A 19796-nucleotide genomic window follows, 5' to 3' on the forward strand; every position below is an offset into this window, starting at 1 on the left:
GAGAATAAATGCCACCAATTTAGTGCAAGAGAAGAAGCTGTCAATGCAGTTACAAGGGCAGTGTGGAGGAATGTGCCATTGTGTCTTTGCAATTCAAGAGCAAAGCCACACTGGTGGTCGTGGACATGTGCTTCCTGCCCCAGGGGCTATGCAGGTTATGGGGACCATGGAGGGTTAACAGGGTCATGGAGCATCTGTCAGGGGCCTGGAGGGGCTCTTCTCACCCCACAAAGGCAGCATCACTTGGGGCAGAACTGGCCCTTGGGTTTGGATCACTCATATGATCTACTGGTAGTCCCTCACACCATGACTTGCAGCTCCAGGGTGGTATCTTCTGTGATGCTGCTACCTTCTTTAAGAGTCTACATTCTCCCACTAGGGAGGCTAAATAGAGAACAGGGAGGTTAAAGAAAAATAAAACCAAACAAATAAAATCCCTTTCATAACGACTCTGAAGCAAGCCCATTAGAAGATGCAGAGATACAATTAGGCGAGGACCAGGAGAGTCACACAAAAGATGTCTCTGCTCCCCACATGGTCTGGTTTTACATATAATAAATACAGCCAGGCTGAGAAAGACCCTGTAAAGTATCATGGGCATCTGCTTCCCTCTGCAAGAGGCTCACTCACGTCCAAGAGCAGCCGCCTCCTGGGCCAGGCTCAGCAATACTGCCTCACAGACACGTGTGCACATACATGCATGTGTGTGTGTGTAATCCTGAGCTCTCAATGGAAGCAAAAGACACTGCACCCCCCAGAACCTCTGTCCTCCCTATGGGCATTAGCCCATCTCCTCCAAACTTGGTACTTCATCACAGTGCCTAACCCCAACGGGTGATTCTCCGTGGAGAAGCATCAGTGAGCAGACTCAGATTTTCCCAGCTTGGTCTGTATTTATTCTGTTTATTTTCCATGTTCCTTCTCTTTACCCAGATCCCCTTTTTCCCCTTTCTCTCTGGCCCCTGTCTCCAGATACCTTCAAGCTTTTACAAGGAAAGAAACTGCTTTCAAGTAAGAATAAAATAAACAAGGTCATTGGAAAAGATAAAAAATAATGAGTTCCTTTCTGTAGGACTTCTTACTCGTCACTCCCTCGCGTTCCCCCCTTTCATCTCACTCTAGAAAAAGGAAAATAAATCTTTACTAATCCCTGTAGAGCCCTGCCTACAGATCAGCCTGAAAATGGTAGTTTCCATGGCCTCAGACTCCATGAAAACAGATTGATTGCCCATTCAGTAACACCTCCTTCTTCCTCCTGTCCCAGAGCCACCTCCCCATGCAGGAGCATTGCAGCCCACCTATATGGGTCAGGCTCAGACCAGTCAATGGCCACCAGTATGACATCTTCTCCCGTTCTATTTATTGGTTTAAAAGTCCTAGGGATTTGGAAAGTGATGAAAGTTTCCGAGATGGGTTTTAAATAGTTGATTAAAGAGCAGTCAGCAGAGAAGTAGGAGGAAGCTCTTGGAGAATGAAGATGCTTTTGGCTAACAGTTACAACAAGGTTGCATCCCCTTCTCCAGGAGCTTACAATGCCATAGAGCACTCACCAAAAAGGTTAACTTCACCAGAAAACAGATTTGTTCCTACATCCATGTGGGGAGAAAAGGAGTTTTAGAAGTTGAACTTTTTTGCTCTGCCACTTTGTAAAAAGGAATATTATTTTAGTCAATGTTCTGAAATGACATTTCAATCTGAAACTGAATAAATCATTTCATTTGATCTAAAATTAATCGAGGTGGGGAGGAGAAGGGTTTATTTTAGTAAGGGAATAAAAAAAATCAAAGGGTCTTTACTTTGCATTGATCCAAACCACTTAATTTTTTCTTCTTCTTTTTTTTTTTTTTTTTTGGTGGATGATTGAGCAGTGAGCTGAGAAGTCTTTCATTTGTTCAGCTCGCCTTAGCTGCTGGATGTGTGGGGTGGGGAAGAGGTTATTAAATAAAAGAATGGCCACAGCATCATCTTACCCTCTTCAAGGTGCTTTATGGCTCCTCTAAATGATAATGCCACATGATGTTTAACCTCAAATCATGTTTTAATGTTAGCAATAGAGTTTGGAAACACCTTTGTCTGACATATTTGGCCCAGCCTAGATGAGTGGTCTTCAGATGTGTTGATCCTGGACAGGCAAGATGGTTGGACACCCCCAGCTCTGGTGTTGTGAGTGTTGGTGTCATGAAATATGTGTTAAGTAAAATAGGGTAAAAGAGGTCACTCCCTACAATGGACCAGACAAGCTAGGACAATCTTGGGTTCAGATTTGATGGCTGGCCATCTCCAAAAGAGAGCTACTGGGGAGGGACTGTAGTGACAGGACAAGGGGTAATGGGTTCAAACTTAGGGGAAGTTTAGATTGGGTATAAGGAGGAAATTCTTTCCTATTAGGGTGGTGAGGCACTGGAATGGGTTGCCCAGAGAGGTTGTGAATGCTCCATCCCTGGTGGTGTTCAAGGCCAGGTTGGACGTAGCTTGAGTGATATGGTTTAGTGTGAGGTGTCCCTGCCCATGGCAGGGGGGTTGGAACTTGATGATCTTAAGGTCTTTTCCAACCCTAACTATTCTGTGATTCTATGATTCTACTGCCCTGTGGGATCAGCAGCATGTTATGTCTCCAGCTGGACACCAGAACACCCCTCTATGATTGCCCTAGTCCTTGCACTGATCTGGGCTGTAGCCCCAAACTCAGCCAGTCCTGACAGCAAAGAACCTTCAGACCCTCCTCTTCCTCCCTGATGCGACCAATTCCAACCTCAACGTTCACTCTGTGGCGTCAGCCTGCTCTGGGGTTGGGGAAGTCACATTGTTACCTTGTGCATCCAGCCCTGGCCAGCCCTGCCCAGACAAGACCTTGCTCAGCCCCAGGGGCTATTTGCTGCTCCAAGCTGAGCAACATCGCTACCATGCTGCCTACGCGGCCCGCACTGAAAGCCGCTGATGGACTCCAGAGCTGATGAAATCAAAAAAGCTTTAAATGAAAATTGCTCTGAAGAGCACTGCAGAGAGGGGGGAGGCAGGAGACAGGAGGCAGAGAGGAGCTCCACACCTGTTTTGTTTCATGTCCTTTAAAGTTCCTGTTATGATGGTTTTTTTTAATTAAAATGGGTTTTTTTTTAGGAGGCTGCTGGGATTTACTGTTCCTTGTCCTTGCTGGAGGTGAGGTGCACGGAGAGAATTCAAAAGCTGGTGGAGGGACGAGGGAGGAGGTGCCACAGCCACATGAGAATAGTGCAAGGTGATAGCAGTGGCATGGCAGGATCCGATCTTGTCCAGCCTTGTGTGCACAGATGAAGGGGAGATGCAGGAAGAAAGCATGGATTCTGATCAAGACCCTTAGATAGGGAAAAAACAGTTCCCCATTCCCGTGCTTGTGCCTTGCTTATCTAAATGTGTTGCTTTACCAGCCCTGTGGCTTAAGGCTGTGGCTGGTGGGTGAGAAGCCTGGCCACATCTGCTTTTGGAGGCACAGATCTAAGTAAAACTAATACTTTCTCATGATAAAACGTGCCCTAAAACCTTTACCTACAAAGAAATGCTGTGCTTTAATCCCAGCCGGCCTGAATTTTCGGTGTATTTGTAAAACAAATGATCTTTCCACGCTTAGCCAAAGCAGTTATTAATGTTTTCACACCAGAAGACACACGCATTGCAATTTCAGTACCTGTTAGTGATGAATAATAAACACCTAAAAAAAAAAGAAGAAAACCAGCATTTCTTCATAGGAGATCAGTAACAAGAACACAGGGCTGCAATTAAAACCACTGTTTGACCTGTGCTTGTCTTGAAACCCCCCCAGAATCTCCTTGGTGAGGCAGAAACATTACCATGGTCCTCCTCCCTTCTTCCAGTTGTAGCTGAGGCAAGGTTATCTGATCATGATAAGTGGGTAAATGATAGCAGTGAGATAAGCAGCGCTCTGCTCCACGCCAGGGCTTTGCACAATATCATGGTTCATTATAAAGGAACGCAAATACCCTGGCAGAATCCTAACCTAATGGAAGTCTTATTTTCCAGAGTAACAGTTCATTACCGGACTTGATGTGCAGCCTAAACCCCTAAGGTGGAAACCCCCCCCTACACAGTGCTTCTGAATGAGCAGCAAAATCCTAGTGGGCTTGAACATTTGCAATTCTGCTACATCTCTTTGCAGGAAGGAAAATGCTGCTTGCTCTGAATAAAAGGGCTTTTTAAGACTCTAAGCGTTTTCTTAGGACTCTAAGGGTGGATGCTGTGCTCACAGGGTGGCAGGTGCAACGCAAGGACCACTGCCCAGCCTGGTACTCTCCTGATGGCACAGAAGCACCCATAAGCAGATACCTGTGTAACCTGGCATAGGAGATCTGACTAGCAGCTTGCAAGCCTGAGTTCAAACACATTTATAAACATGGCAAGATGAGCTGGGAGAGCTATGGAGCCCCAGGTACCTGTGATCAGTAAACCTTCATCTCCTTGCAGGAATCTCAGCTTTGCATGCTGCCCTCAAGGCAATGCTTGGGAGCAGGATGAGGGCTGTGATTACAGGGGAGACTTTCCAAAGGCATATATGAAATAAGAAGCAAAAAAAAAAAAAAGCCTTCTCCCCCAGCACGTAGTGTCACAGCCTTCCCACTCCCCGGGACAGCCATCATGGACTGCAGTCTGTGGACAACCTGCCAGGGTCCTGCAGAGACACGTCTGGTAAAACAAAGCAACTCATCCTTGCTTCCAGCAGTAAAAGACAAAATATTGTCATCGATGCCTTTTTCTCACCTCATCTGTTCAAAAATACAGGGGAAAAAATAGCAAGACACCCAAGTGAGAGACTTTCCAATGCAAGGGCACGCTGGGATCCCCAGCCTGGAAAAAGATAACATCTTCCAATCAAGTGATGCTTTCATCCTGGCCCAACTGAGCATGAACAAAGCAGTGGGAGCAGAGCATGAGTCCAGCCCAAAACAATGCCTGCTTCCATATCCCAGCCCATCTCTGTCTCTGCAAGCTGGTGTTAATCCAGGTGCTTCAAGATGTAAAATACACTCACACTCCTCCAAAACAGAAGGGAAAAAATCCCCAAACCAGGCAGTGATGCAAAGCAACAGTAACTGATCAGGAAATGGGCAGAAATAATACTATTTTCTACTCCAACCTTATGCTGGAGAGCCTACCCTCCACTTTGGTAATGCAATAGATACATTTTTCAGTCCACCCATAAGTGGCTCATGAATCTGCTTACATTGTTAGAGGATGTCACAGATGAAGTCCCATGGCTTTTGGTAAGACTACAGCTCTTCCATGGAAGAATGCAAGGAAGGCTCCTTACTCTCCCAGGTCTGCAACACCAAGCAGTGCAGCTCCCTTTGGGACAGGACAAATCATCTTCTGGAAGAAACTTACTTCTGCACAGACTACAGAGAGACCTAACATGAGCACTTACCTAATTTACATGATGGGTGAGGTGAGAGGAATCCCAGCCCATATGTTTAAACACATTAGCTCTTCTTTCATGACATCCTTCACAATTATTAGTAGCGCCTCTTCCCAGCTTCTTTATCCAGAATATTATTGAATGTGTCCATTCACTGCAACAGGAAGGTTTGCTGTAAATAAAAAGAAGGAAGGAGTGCTCCTGTGTGGCCCAGCATTGCCTTTGAGCCGTGCTCCCTCTTCCCCAGCACACTGGCATTTTGTCTCTTTTCTACCTTCCTTCTCAAAGTCAATCTCTGTAGGCTAAGCCCCAGTGAAATGCAGTAATTTCCTTTTCCACAGCACCGTCTGAGGTGACAAAGACATCCATGAACATATATTTAATGATATTACCATTAACAGCCCATCTTTCCTAGTCCTATCTGGCTATAATTGGGATTCTTCTCAATCATGGATGTCAATTCCAGCTCCCAGAAGAGCTGAAAAGAGCAAGAAAGGAAAAATTAAATCACTCCTGGCTTCCAGTGAACAGGCTGAGGATGACATGATGATGAAGGAGAGATATGCCTTACTGTCTCTTTAAACAGTGATCAACAAACCACAGGTACCACATAAAACAGAGCCCTGATCCCCTAACCAAGACTGCCTGACTGGTGGGACTGCTTGCAGGCATCAGCAGCCATGCAGAAGGGACAAGTTCTGATGTCAGCAGAGCCCTGGAACTGAGTGCCTGCCAAGTGCCCTGAGGACCCATTACCATCACCCATGTAGGATAGTTGCTGGAGTAGACACAGTCCACACAAGGTCTAGGGAGGAACAAAACACTTAGTACCTAAGAAGGGAGGTACTTGCTGGATCTGTGAGCTTCTCAATTCTACCTCTAGGCAGGTGGAAGAACTGCTCCACACCTAGAGATCAGGATGGTGCCTGGCACTTTTGAATGTCCAAAGACCAAAGCATACGATATAAAAATACAACCACAATGTCCTTATTGTCACCTTCACCTAAGCTTGAGAGTGAATGGGAGTGATGCACTTCTGCTTTAGCTTCCTGTTCTACAAAACAGGACTAACTGCAACAGGCCACCTTCAGAAATCACTTAAGGGTCTTTGGAGAAAAGGAAACCTAAAACTAGTTGGTCTATTTATAATCTTCACAGGTAATGGCATGCTAATATGATTCATTAACACTCAGACACTGCTCATTAGTGTCTTTTCACTCTTTCTTCACAAAGCCCATATTTCTATTTTACACATAATCTGTTTTATTAAGCAGTTTCTTAATAGAAAAAAGTATTATCTTCCATGCAGGTTCTTATAAATTCCCTCAAATTTAATTAGGCCCCAAAAGGTTCAAGGAAGTTTGGGTATGCTTCTAAACTTTAGAAAACTCACTTGCAACTTCACTTCCAAAGCACTTCAATTCTACTGATCACTGCTACATGCTCCACGTAACATCAGACAATATAATTATTCTGGTTTTCAAGATCACAGCTATCCTGAGAAAGAAAAGGGAGTTTGTACTATCTCCTGATAGCCAAAACCCCAGCATCAGCTTCTACAAGAACATCCATTTTCCAGCCCTTGGAAAATAAGAACAACTGAGCAGGACTTAAGAAGTTCTTCCCAGCTGATTTTCTACACTGAAACATGAAACCTCCCAGGCAATGGATTCTCCTCCTGGACTTGGTTTACCTTGCCATGCTTGGAATGCTTGATGTCCTGAACCCCAGGATTGCAGTAATGCTCGAGGTCTACTTCAGACATGCTTGATTCAGTACTGGAAAAGCAAATGAACTAAAGCTCATCTTGCCTGGTGCTTCCAGCAGGAGCCAGGGCATTTCAAAGCCATGAACAGAAAAATCAGTCTGGGACCTGCCTCACACCAGACTCCACATCCTCATTCAATCCTAGGTCTTATCCAAATTTCAGACTTTGTGTGGCAACACCCCCACTGGACCATTTTTCTGCTAGCAGGCTTTGCTAGAGAAAGCATCCCAGACACGAGTACTGGTGAACCTGCAAGGCATCCAGATGCGTCCTTGCCAGCCAGGATACACCCCCAGCCCAGGACCTGAATCCTCACTGGCAGTCCAGCAGTTATCCTTCCCAAGGGCAAACATCATCAAGCGCTTTGATGCGACAAAGACAAAACCCCATGTAATAGTGGCAACACACATTTTGAAGCCAAGTGGTTGTCGCATGTAGAGCTCTCACGGTGCCCGGGCTTTGCACTGCTGCCTTGCAAGCTGCAGCCTCTTTTCTAGCTGTCAAGGTTTCCACCAGCAAGCAGGATTTGCATTCCTCTGTAGCTTTGCTATCCGCTCCCTTTCCCGCTGCTACACACCCCCCCACACACACACACACCCCCCCCGTCCCTGCCAGGTAGAAGATTTTTGAGCTGCCATTCCCCCTCATTACCATAAAACAGTTAGCTACGTATTGTTCTACTTTATTCAGAAATTGCAATTTCATCTGTAGCTTTAAACAAATGGGAAAATGTTCTAAAACATGGGCTTTTATTGAATTAAATATTAACATAAATACAGAGCTGAATGCAGCACTGGATTATTAATTTTAATATTTAATCCAACCAGAAGCCTCATGGTTGTTTTAGGGTGGTTTGTTTTCTTTAATCCAATTCATTTCCCATCAGCACTAAAATTAAGTTTTCTTAATGAAGGAAGGTGATCAGGAAAGTGTACTCTCGTGGTACAGAATATTAGGCACTGGTGACTGAGAGCATACCAATAATGAAAAGAGAAAGCAATAGCAGTAATGATACCCTTGTGTTGGCACAGACAAGAATAAAAGAAGCATAATTAATATGATGCACAGCTCATATGAATACAAGCCAGAGGAGATTAAAGAAAGCAGGTGACCCTTAAGTGTTTATCATTCAGAGTGAAAACAGCACAGATGGCTGACTTTGAGCAAGACGCCTTTAAACATAAGTTCACCTAGCCAGCAGCAGCAGAAATGCTTAAGGAGGCCCCTTCAGCCCAGGTCCATGCCTTCCAGCTGGTGTGGCCATCCCCATGTCAGTGCTGCACCATGACACCAAAGGCATTGGGGCTTAGCAGGGACATTGAGAGAGCTGCACATGCCAGCTCTAGAGGCGTCCTTTAAGATGATGCTCCTCCTTCCAGCTTGATCTGGCACATCTGCCAGCTGTCAGGTCCAACAGCCCTGTGCCTTTGAGGGATCCTTGTGGCGTGCTCTGGAGGAAGGGTATTGGAAGTGCTGAGAAAGAGAACAGGTTGGACTTATTCATGGGAAGCACAGCATTTCTATCTCTGAACTCAGCCTGGGTCTGATGTTTCTTAGCCATCCTGCTGGCTGCTAGTTGCCGATTGGGCTGCGTGTCTGGATTTGAGCAATGACATTTTAAGTTGGAGGAAGGTAGAAAAAGAAAACCAACTCGGCAGGAAAATGCTTTGGGAAAAGTATTTTACAGCAGCTGCAGCTAGAGTAAACCAGTCTAGCGCTTTTTTATTTACACCAGCTGGGGGGATCTGGTCCAGAAGCCTGGGAGGATTCTTCCTTCCCCAAATGGAGCACCCTTTCTTCTGCTTTTTTTTTTAAATCCAGGTTTTATATACTCCCTGTTCTCTGCCCTTATAACACAATAGCCAGTTGCGCTTCCATAGGACACATCACAGTGGGCAGAGAAAGCCACCTTTGCTGATATGTGATCTGTGTCTTGGGGTTTCTTTGGCTTCTCGGACAATCGCTGTTTCTCACTGTAACTACAAGGTGGCAGGTGAAGTTCTTGCTTTGGAAAGTTGCTCTGTGATATGAGCTGGGCATGCAGAGAGAGAGAAAGAGAGGGGCAGCTGCTGAAGCTAGCAAAGGAGGACAAGAGGCATCCAAGAGTGGAGGAGACTGAACAAGAGAGACCAAGCCAGTGGCAGGAGGTGGTGAGGCTTCACTGGGATTCAGAGGCTTCCAAATGAGGAAGCAGACAGTGGCTGACCACTGATGCTGAATAGCAACAAGCTTCCCAATGCGCTGGGCACCTACCTGCAATTAAATTCAGGCAGCACTGTCTATCTGGAACCAGGTTGGGAATGACAGCACCTGAGACGGCTCTTAATGCACCCTACAATAGCCTCCAAAAGCCCCGAGGACCCCTTGCATCCAATACCCATAAAGCCACAGTCATTAGCACTGGAGAAGAGGGAGAAACCATACAAAGGGCTGCCAGGCAGACTGGGTCAGTGAGTTTAAGATGGCATGACCCTGTGAGGATTAACCCTGTTTGACTAGCTGAAGGTCTGACTGTCTCACCTTCCCAGCAAGCCAATGAAAAGCCTGTACATACCTGATTAGGTTGTGATGGCAAGGCACAGGTATTTTCCTTCCCAGGCTGACACCAAGCAGAGCTGTGCACAAGCTCATCAGGCACCGAGAGGAAAAATGGCCCATTCATGCCAACACATCCTTATGTTTCATTAAGCTCTTAAGCTCCTATTTGAATTTGAGCTGTAAAACATTGAACTGATTAAAAAAAAAAAGCCCTCCTTAATCCAGAGGAGAGGGCTGGATGAGTGTTTCAGCCAGCCATGTCTTTGCTGCATGGAAGCAGCTTTCCCTATCAACTCTGCCATTTTCCAGGGCAATGGAAGGGGGATTCCTTTCCCACAGCAGAAAAGCCAAAGCTGTGTTCTGCCAGGTTCCCCTAGTTTCCTGCCTTGTGCTGGTGGCAAAAGGGGCAGAAAACACAGGAATAAATCTTTCTGTGCTACCTGTTTCTTGCCAGAGAGGGGCCTGCAACGCAATCCTTTGACAATTATGCAGCGTCAAGATTATGACCTGTCACTACAGAGCCAGCGAAACACACTGACCTCCAGCATCTGGCTGTTGGGGAGCTGGAGATGAAAGAGTGCCAATACAAAGACAGCAAAACTTGCCTTGGAAACAGTGACATGATGATTATTGCTATTGCTTATAATCACACTTAATGGTGGCACTGAAGAGTACTATTGCCATAGGGAATTGATTTATCACCAGCCCATCCAGGTCCGACAGAAAGCAACAAAGACAAATGTCCCTAAATGCCAAGACAAGTCAACAATACACGTGTTGACATCTTGGTCACAAAGCGGACACCTGCATTAAAGATGATGTTGCTTGGCCCAATATTACATCTCACATTGTGGAGGAAAATAACATAATTAGGGGCTGCTGTGGCTGTCCTTATTAATAACGTTTCAGTTTTTCATTTTCATGCATATGTTGCTTGCACATCAGGGTCCACAACCAAGGCCTGGGGTGATGACCATGTGAGCAGCTAATGCCCGCAGTCATCAGCCTGGCCCAAACCAGCCCTGGGGTTGTTTCTGTGGTCTCCTGCATAGAAAGGTGTGAAAAATATGGCAATCAAAGGTGAAAATCAAGTCCATGAAAGGATGTGACTGCAGCAGCTTGGGAAGAAAAAGGGATCCAGTTTTGCATGGCAGAACAGGCTGGCCCTGCACTGAGCATCATTAACTGCTTAGCACTATGGAAAGAACTCATAAAGAAAGGTGGGAACATCTTTCCCACAAAGCCACGAAAAGCCTGGACACCCAAACTGCTGGCGCACAAAGCAGCTGGGGTCTGGTACACAAGTAGGTCTGTGCCCGGGAAGGAATAGAGCTGGGACAATAAAATCTGTCAAGCTTTGAACCAGGTTCTCCCAGATGCGTTCTCCATGCAAAAACAGCCACAGTGTTCCTGTGCTGGCACAGCTGCATGGGGCTGAGCTGAATCCCAGCGACTCACCCGAAGGTAACCACTGGCTCTCTGTTACTCCTCCTTATGCAGTAGAGGCAACACAGAAGGATGAATTTGTGACTGGCAGACTCCAGGAAACCCTGTGGAGCAGAAGGAATCTGCAAAACAAGAAGTATGAGCAGATGAAGGATGGTCAGAGGGTTTTAGTTTGGTTTAGAATGGTGGTTTATTTGCTCTGTACCTGGTTACAAGCGCTAATAAAGCAGGTCTTCACTCTCCTAGGAAAGCAGAAAAAGAAGAAAGCAGAAGAATAAGAAGAAAATGGTGACAAAAATTCTCCACTTCAGGTAAGACTTTCCTACCCCTGCCACTGCAAAAAGCCACTTAAGAGACTTTTTTTGTTGAGATTTAGAAGAAACTTGAACAGTATTGCTGCTTTGGAGGGGAAGATAACATCACCATGACCACACTTCCTACTCCACAGAAACAGGGAGAGAAAAAAAAGTAACAGGGCACAGAAAATACTGGTAAACTGATAATACCATAGAGATTTCTTGCAGCGTGATGTGTACAAGCAATCACTAACCATGCTCAAAGGAGCAAGACAGCTCTGGCACATATTTACCACAGAGAGGGGCTTGTGTGGGCTGCCAGGACACAGCAGAGGGCTAAATCCCACTAACCATGCCATCTCACAGTAAAAGCTGTCGCTGCTCCAACACCCACTATTCCCACTACTGTGTATTATGGATACATGTCACCAACAAGGCCACGCGCAATTCTCGGGAGTCATGGCATGACCAAAGGATAACGTTGCAGAGGTGTGTAAGGGAGTGGGGGCTGGATGCTCGGACCAGTATGGATGGACAAGAGCTAAATGCTACCCTACTCATATACACACACAACCCTTATACCCTCCTTATATATGTATTACCCTCCTCATAGAATCACAGGATCAGCTGGGTTGGAAAGGACCTTTAAGATCATCAAGTTCAACCTTAAGGCAGGAAATTCCTGCTAGGCATGTCTTTACCCTTCTCTTATTTTCTTATGGACTCTCTAGCTATTGTTCCTGTCGGTAGCTATTTCTTGTCTTGCTTTTGGCTTTTACTTGTCCCATTTCACGGAGATGGAGAGCAGGCTTACCAGCAAAGCACTACAAAATGTGTAATTGGGAGGGAGTGATCCCTCAAAGTCTCTCCAGAGCAATCAGATGCCCAAACTACAGGTCTCTTTCTTTAGCAAGGCTAGGAAGAATTTGTAAAGCCAGCTCAGCTCCAGCAGGGATGGACGCTACCTGCCCCAGGGCACTGTCAAGGCTGAGCCATCAGAGCACATATTGCAAATGCACAGCACTAACAAGGAGGCAGTGGGAACCATCAGGCTACCTGTCATCCTCACATCCCTTCGTGGACAGTAAAATCACTGTTGTGCAGAGGCAGAGCAGCAAGTGTGAGGTGTACAGGGGGACAAAGAGATGCCTCCTCCCCTCCCAGCTCTTTGTAGCATCCCCTTGAGCAGCAGGATGCTGCCCCTGTGGGGTACCAGGGGACAGGTTAGGCATTTCTGAAGGCCACCTTAAACTTACTCGTTACATCCTCACCCCTTCCCTCCCCTCTACCTTGTGGAAAGCAGCGTTGTTGCCCACCATTACAACCTCTGGGATCCGACAAAACACTGTTTTGTCATGCACACTTTCCTAACAACAAACTTCCTCTGTTCTAGAAAGTTGGAACCAATCATCATGTTCCTCCTGCCTCATTTTCTTCTTCCTTCAACTCAAATCAGTGATGGGCTTGGAAAACTGAGTGCAACCAGTGGCTTCCAGCCTGACACTGAGAGCTGTGCAACACAAGCATAGAAGCATAGTATACTTTGGGTTGGAAGGGACCTTCAAAGGTCCTAGGGATGTATCAGGGGAATGGGGGCTGCTGAGATGCCTTTGCATGTGGTTGCAGAAGTAGGAAGCTCCAGTCAAAGAGGTTTGTCTCTAAAATACCCATTAAGTTCCAGGACACCCCGTTTTTCCCCCCAGTTTCTCTCCGTGGGTGCTATTAACACCGTTCTGCTCTGAGGCTGCAGAAATGCCATTTACCACGAGAGGACACCATCCTACCTCCGACTTCCTCCACACACAACGGCTGGGTAAAAATATCCATAATAATATTACAGCGACCGACTGAAACACACACGTTGGAGAGGAGAGCAAGAAAGAAACAATATGTTTATCATCCTGCTATATCCAGCAAGAACACTGCCCTCCCATTTATTTATGCAGCAAGCAGCCCTTTAAATATACAAATCGCAGGAACATTAGGCTGTAATAGGCAGACCAGGGATTAGTCTGAATATACTTCATCTGGTAATTTGTGAGTGCCTGTGTGTGAGAGGGTACGTATGTGTGCATGCGTGTGTGTTGGTTGACTTTAAAATGGAATAAACCACATTTAGCAGCTAGGTAGCTATGGAAACATAACCAAAATTGTTCTACCACCTTTCTGCCGCACTGCTTTCTGCAGCCCTGCAAATACTGTCAAGGGAGGACTGAATATTGTTTCTTATAAATAATAGAACGTAAAGAGCTACAGAAAGATTCATTAAATTAGGATCTTGAAGTGGAGATAGTTCAGGGAAAAAAAAAAAAAAGCCCAGTAGCTGTAATACTAGTTTCTGGTGACTTAGCAATGGCAAGGGACTTTATTTTGTTCTTTTGTCTGTATTTTTGCAATGTACAGAAAGATGCAGGCTGAGGAAATGTACGTATTTTGGTGCATGTACTTGTGGGGAGGTAAGGATGTGTGTGTATATATATAAATATACATGCACAAACACAGTCCAAACGGCCTATTCACAAACAGAAATCTATCAACAGCATTTTGGCGTTTAAAAAGCAAAGGGCTTCACCTGCTCCCAGCTTTTTCTGCACACCACAGCCACAGCCAGAAGCAATCCCAGTGCTGCAGCTTCGCTCTGCCCTGGCTGGGCTCCCCAGTTTCTCTCCCAACCTACGGATTTGCCATTAATCCTGCCCATGGCCCTTCCAAAGCACTGCCAATCTTGTTGAGGTATTTAGAGGCTGAGAAGTCTGGTTATATATCACAGCTGATTTAAAGAGCCTTTAAAATGTGGAATTAAATTCTGGCCCACTGGATTCAACCAGAAAATGCTTGGTTGTTTGCACTGGGGCCAGGATTTAATCCTCAGATGCACAGAGTTTTTCCAGTACTGAGCAGTTAGGGTGAGTCCATTTAAGTCTTTTAGGGCTGCAGTTTGTCACCCAGTGCAGCCCAGATGACAGCACAATGCACAAATGGCACCTTCCTGCTACCTGGCTTGCAACCCTCCACAGAGCAAGAGGAGCTGATGGGAATGGCCAGGATAAGGAATGGGGGCAAGGTGGAACTTGCTGTCTACAGGCAAATGGCAGCAGGGGTCCAATTAGGTGTGCTGCTTCTTACTGATCTGCCCTCACTGATCTACACTTTTTGGGTGCTGGCACAGTTCAGTTGTCCTAACTGCCGAATACAGAAACCCACAGTTATTCCTCTGTACAGCATTAGCTCTGGCCAGAGAAGAGATCTTCCCAGCTCTATGTTCATCTTCTCCAAGCCACTCGTGACTTTCTTCCTCCTTTGCTCCTTCAATCCTCTTCAGTTTAAGGTCTCCTGGTCACTGAAAGTCCTGCTGCTACAATAAGTAGCTCTAGTTTCCTTTCACATGTTCTGTTGTGCCTGACCCCATGAAACACAGACACCAGAAATGCACACAGCACCCGAGTACCACAGGATGCACAGTCACGTAATAATAGGCTCTGTTTTATTGTCCATTTCTTCCTCACATTGCTCTTGCCTTTGTGATCACTGCTAACATTACCAGAAACGGCCTGCAATGCCTCTATAATCTCCTTCCAGAGAGATAAATAGCTCGTTTAGATCGTGCCACTGTACAGGTTGGCCACCGTTGATTTTTCTCCATGTGCAGTTGGCAACCACAAATCTCCTCTGTGATGTGTCGTCACATAGCCATCAGTACACTGCGGCCCTTCTGGACTTCTTTGCAGTCAGCTTTTGCTGGCACTGCCCTGAATAATGCTATGTCCTTGCAAATTTTGTTCTTCTGTCTGCTCCTCTTCCCAGGTCCCTTGTAGATAGACAGCAAAGGCCCTGCCACAAATCCCTGGAGGACTTCACATGATATCTGTGTGCAAAGGGATTGCTATTTCTCAGACACCACTGGAGAAGTCTGTTGGTTCACAACAGCACCTTCACTCCTACGCAATGGCAACTGTATTTTCCAAAGTCTTTTTGGAGGACTCAGAAAAGCAGCCCAGTGCCCAAAATTTTCTGAGCTTATGCAAATACTGCCTTATGCCAGGCCCACAAGCAATCAGCACTCTCCTTTTCATCTTGGTGCACGTGCACACTTGCTTTCTGTCCCTCTTCCCCCTTCAAGCTAGCAAAGTTACATCTTACCCTGCTCTCACATTTGGGGATCCATTGGATAAAGCTCCCAAAAGAACCAGCTCCTCAGCCACCAGGCTCATCTCCAGCAGCACTTGGATTTCATACCACATTGCAGTTCAAGAGAAGGGTAGAAGTTTCTTCTGCATCTGTACCACTGGCCCTCCTGTGTGATCCACCAGGCACCCAGTGAATGGGAACCTCTATCAGGACTGAGACTTGAGCTAGAAGACAACTTGCACTGGGCTTGCAGGAAGCCCATCAACCCTCACTAGGACTGCTGTGCTTGCAGCCAGGGTTGTCCAAGGGAGCCCCAAGGATGTGGATGCTGAAGCACACATTTACTGTACTTTAGGGCCTGAAGCCAGATTTGCTCCTGCAGATGTTAGCCTGTCTACATGTCAGATGTCCAAAAAAAAATCATGTAGAGTCAAACTATGATCTGTCCAGAGAGTTCAACCCCTCTGGCTACTGAGCTCTCCTTAGACAGGATGAGTGATCCTAGGAAGTCCTGTCTTTCTCCTCTGATTGCAAGAGGAGCCAGGCCAACCAGCTCAACACAGGAACCAGGCTGAAGAGGTGACGTTGGGAGAGAACCCTATGGCCCAGAGAAAGTGCAAAAAACCAACAACCCAACCTTAAGAAGTCACTTTCACAGTTCAGAGCTAGGTATGAACCTGCACCAGGTTGCCTAAATGTATTTTTACACCCAATTACCACATGAGCTCTGTGCCTGAACCAGCTTAGGGTGCTACGAGTACAGAAGAGCTGGCAGAGATCATTCATCCTCCAGACCCGCCACTGGAGAACTTGGCTCCCACCAAGGCCTCTTAGCAGAGATGCCTTCTGGCAGGGAAGAAGGAGAACAAGTGATGGAGCAAATACCTTTGGCAAGCTTCACAGTCTTAGTGCTGCTGATTAGCAACAAAAGAGGACTTCAGAGACAGCTGTGCTGCTCCATCCCCTCTGCCATCATCAGGCCAACCTTGAGATGAGGCCCTGACCTTTTCAGATGTTGGATTTGCTGTGCACGGAAGCGGTAATGCCAACTTCATCCTGCCTGATGGACAGTGCACTACCCAGTCATAATACAAACCCTTACTGTGATTCTGGATTCAGAGACTGGGAGCAGGTCCCTCTTTAGTCCAACCTGTTGTTGCTTTAACAATCAGAAGGATGGAAAACCAAAACCCTTTACTGTCTATTGTTAAACTTTACTGTCTAATGTTTTAATAAACAGTCAAGTTTTTCCTCCGATCATTAAATCAGCAGTAAAGCAGGATGGAGACTGGTTTATGAGATTCTATCACAAACATACAAATGGGAGGTCTTGGCAGCTGCAAACAGCTACTCCCAGTTGCATGGCTTCCTGCCCACTTCAAGAGCTGGATCTGCTGCTGGTTTGGAAGAAGTACAGCCCATCCCACCTCATGAGAGATGGGAAAGAAAATACTGTAGATACGAAGTTCTGCCCCCAAGAAGGATTAGGAAATCCTCCTGGAAATGGTGAATGGGGTACATCTTCTCAGACTGGTTTAGGATAGGCAAGCTGAGCAGTGCTATTTACTCCTAAGTCTTTGGCAATTGAAAGGAAGCATTAAATGACAGCAGTTGACCATGTACGATGGTCAGAGGCACACTTTACAATTAGCCTATTAGCTAATAGCTCCTGTTGTACATTCACAGCATTTCAGAGGGGTCATCAGGAGTCTCAAAGGATGCTTGCTAGATGGAAACTAAACCAGCTACAGATATGGGCTTTAAAGTAGAAATAATTAAAACTACAGGGTCTGGGGTGAGAGGGATGGGGCATATTATCACACATCTTAGGTGCAACCAACAGTCATCCTGCAGCAGCAGATTCTGGCTCTGTGCTCCACAGCATTAAAGCTGAGGCACTGCTCAGTGGACTCAAGTGCCATGCAATTAGACAGCACCCAAAGAAACTCAAACCCTTTATTATCTCTGGGATGATTCATGTTTGCTTGAAAGCATTAACACCCTTTAGTCTTTGTTTTTCCGGAAATCCCCAGCATCCAGCCCAGCAGCTGTGGGCCCTATGGAACTGAGCAAGAGCAGATACAGTGGTCCACTGAATTCACTCCATGTAGGATTAATTTCTAAACATCTTCCAAAAAGCTTATCTGCCACTTTTACTCTGAAAGTAGTAATGATCATCTTAGCACCCATCCCCAAAGTAATATTTAATAGCTCATAGTTGTTGCATCAACTTTGATTATTAACAGTGAGGTTTTATGTCCTCAGGGGTGGTTCTCTTGGCAATAGATACCAGGTTTCCTGCTTACCACCATTTGTGGGCTTTTCCAACTGTTTGTCCAGTCATAAAATTATTAACACATTATCCCTGGGTAATGTCTTGTAATCTTCTCTTTTTATTACTCAATAAACAGTTTAGAAACCAACCCCCCAGAGTGACAATAGAAACTAACTTACTACTTACACATACGCAATTGATGCTGCAAAGAGACATGGTGAAGGAGCAATGAAAGCTATCAAACAAAAACAACAGAAAGGAGAGAACACTTTTTAAGACTTTTTTTTTTTGTATATTTATATATATATATATATACACATATATATATATATATAAAATGAAAGGAAAATGTGGTATAAGACATTTTCAGGGAAATGGGGGAAAGAGGCCAAACCTTGAGAAGTCCTGCAGGAATAAATTTTCTTGATACCAGCTCCAGCAGCACTCACCCTGGTTTTCCATACCTCGGTCACAAATGCCAACACTCCCAAGTGAACATGTCTAGATGCCTGGAGAGCCTTGGGAAACTAAAATACAGCAGTTGGCTGACACAGTATAGCTATAGTCATTCCAGCTATATTATAGCTATATATTTTTAGCTATGGCTAAGAGAAGAGGCTTTGATGGAGGAAGGAGATTGTTCTACATGAAAAAGAAATGCAGTTTACAGAGTGTGAAAACTAGTCTTAAATCTAAGCCTAATTGATTTATAAATAGCCTGGATGCTTTCTTTCCATTCATAAGCTTGTTAGACTTCCAAATATATGTCTATGTAATCTTAAATTTGCTAAACATTTCTATTCAATTTTCTGTTTCAATGTGACATTTTCTATTTCAAAGTTGACCTATTTTGAGGCATAAGAAAATTAGCTGTATTCCTCCAAATCAAAATGCTTCACCCTGGGTTGAATAAAATATTAGAAGTGATTGTTTTTTTTTCCTTTCTCCAAAGAAATATACTCCTCACTGGGAGCTACCGGAACAGATTTTATTTATTCTTTTGAAGTCCGGTTCACCCATGGAACAGAAAAAACCCCAAACCTCTATGCAATTTGCACAGCAATGATTTCCAGCCTACTTTTCACATTTCCAATTAAACTATCCAATCCACTCCATAGATTTAGGATATAGGAATTTGAAGCGTAACTAGGGATTGACAAATTAAGTAATGGGTTTTGTCTAAACCAATGGCTTCTTGGAGCAGTATCTTCCACAAAAGAACTGACTGTAGCTTACTCTGCCCTGTTGGACACAGACTTATCTTGATACCCACCACTGCAGTTCATTGGCAGCTTTGGACATGAAGGTGAGCAGAAATTTTGTATTGTGCACCAGTCTGACAGACCAGTCTCTGGATGAATTCACTCACAGCTGAGTAGCAGCTTTTAGGAGTCATTCTTCAAATATTTGGAACTTCCCCTATCAGTATTTGATTAGAGAGATTTTTAATCAATGTGCAATACCTGACAACACAGCTGCCATTGGGGTGAGAGGGAGTAAAAACCTCGCAACAGTCCTGAAAGCCAAAGATCTATAATAGAGCACTTGTGGAAGCCTGCATGTTTCAGTCTGTTATTCTTGGAGAGGCTTGTTAATAAGGATGTCTTAATCTTTGCAAACAGTGGCAATGCTTTTGGTACACGAGAGATGGGCCTCGACAGAGCTGGGAAAGACTGTCCCACTGGAAGGTCTGTGCAGTATGACACGGCAGGAGGTTTTCTTTCTGATGCTGTTTACTTTGGAGCTGATGTCATTTTCCCACTCTGCAACAATGTTAGACTGGAGTTAAAAAAAAATAAAAATCCATTTGGATTACTATTTGCATATCTCAGAGCCTTTGCTCCAGGCTGCCTGGAGGCTGTTGGAAAACTCTGCACCATCACCAGGTTTCTTTGACAATGTCTACAAGATTTTCTTTCTAAAGCTGGACTCTGAGGCACA

At 45.2% G+C, this 19796-nt stretch overlaps 1 long non-coding RNA gene across 1 annotated transcript; it reads right to left on the minus strand.

The window, feature by feature from the left end:
• Positions 1–4565: 4565 nt before the first annotated feature.
• LOC133275423 (uncharacterized) lies at positions 4566–8954 on the minus strand. Its single transcript, XR_009745516.1, has 3 exons — positions 8363–8954; positions 6798–6901; positions 4566–5576 (listed from the first exon to the last, which is right to left on the minus strand). It is a non-coding gene; the product is annotated as an uncharacterized LOC133275423 (long non-coding RNA).
• Positions 8955–19796: the final 10842 nt, after the last annotated feature.

This window comes from Pezoporus flaviventris, unplaced genomic scaffold (assembly GCF_033815535.1).
Source record: "Pezoporus flaviventris isolate CSIRO_AGI_PZ_B2104156 unplaced genomic scaffold, CSIRO_AGI_Pfla_v1 ptg000040l, whole genome shotgun sequence".
NCBI lineage: Eukaryota > Metazoa > Chordata > Aves > Psittaciformes > Psittacidae > Pezoporus > Pezoporus flaviventris.